This window comes from Eimeria acervulina, genomic scaffold (assembly GCF_000499425.1).
Source record: "Eimeria acervulina Houghton genomic scaffold, Eah_scaff65, whole genome shotgun sequence".
Taxonomy (NCBI): Eukaryota; Apicomplexa; class Conoidasida; order Eucoccidiorida; family Eimeriidae; genus Eimeria; species Eimeria acervulina.
Genome location: NW_013549673.1, coordinates 21,679 through 22,928, shown reverse-complemented (window position 1 = coordinate 22,928; position 1,250 = coordinate 21,679).

The window sequence follows — 1,250 nt, the reverse complement described above, 5'->3', positions numbered from 1 at the left end:
TTTCATTGATTCGTGTTTCTGTTGTTTGTATTCTACTGCGGCGCACTTTGCATTGTCTCCTCTTGTTACTGCGAAAGCTGGTGTAGTTACCTAGCGACAGAAGAGAAGCGAGTAGGGTTGTTTTCCTTGTTTGCTTTATTTATACATATTTCAGGCTTTTGTGCATGCAGTGATGTAGAAACAACTGCGCATCTGTGCATTATATATATACATATATATGCATGCATATATAAATGAGATATAATGCGTATGCGTTTGAACCACTGTTCCCCCGTGCATGCGTTTGTGTAGGAGTAGGGTTAGTAGTGTATCTACATTTGGATGGTTGAACTTGCCTCACTTTCCAGTGGATTGAGGCAATAAAAGTGTAATCCTTTCTCTGTTTACTCACTTGTGTATTTGTTCCTAACGTGGTTTGATGCTTGCTCCTTTGCGGTGCAGAAGAGGGGTGGAGTGTACTGCAAATCGCTGCAGTTTCCCTTGGCTGTGTCGCCGGTGTTTTGCTGCTAGCCATAGGGGGGTTTTTCCTTTATTCGCGCCTGTACGCTCACAGGGTCTCTCAGTCTATTGGGTCTTAACTGAGCTGCAGCTGGTTCGCTCTTACCTAGCGAAGCATCCTACCTAAAGAGGGGTGTTAACTCTCGTAGGAAGTTCTTGAACAAAGTCACACGTAATTAACATTAGTATGGCTTGCAGTTGCACTAAGAGCTTAATAGGGACTTAAAACGCACGTCACGATGTGAGTTGACGGTACGAAGATGCACCTCCTGCGTTTGCAACCGCTTTCGTCTACCTCTACTTGGTTTTTCCTTTTCTTTGCCTGTGTTTTGCATTTCCCTCTGGTCGTTGTTTTGTATGTCTTTGTTCATTCACAGTCTGCGGTTTCATTTTCAGCCGTCTGTTGGTCTTTTGTAGTTTGCTTGTTAGACCGCTTCCTACTTGGCAAATGCTGCTCTGTTTGTTTTCTTCTATTTCGTATTGTACTCCACATAGATCTTCTGTTGTTGGGGTCCCCCACTTTTAGTTGTCTGCTCTTGGATAGGAACGCCCTAAAGAATTACGCAAAATACATTCCGGTTGCGAGTTTCCAGTTTCGTCTAGATTTGAAGACTATTTGCGCGTTCAGCACACGCGTTGCCTAGTAACTAATACATTTGCACAGCAGCCACTTGTGTAGTAATAGGTGTGCATATCTGTTTAAATATGCGTATCCCTTTTTATAATATATATATATATATATATATATATAT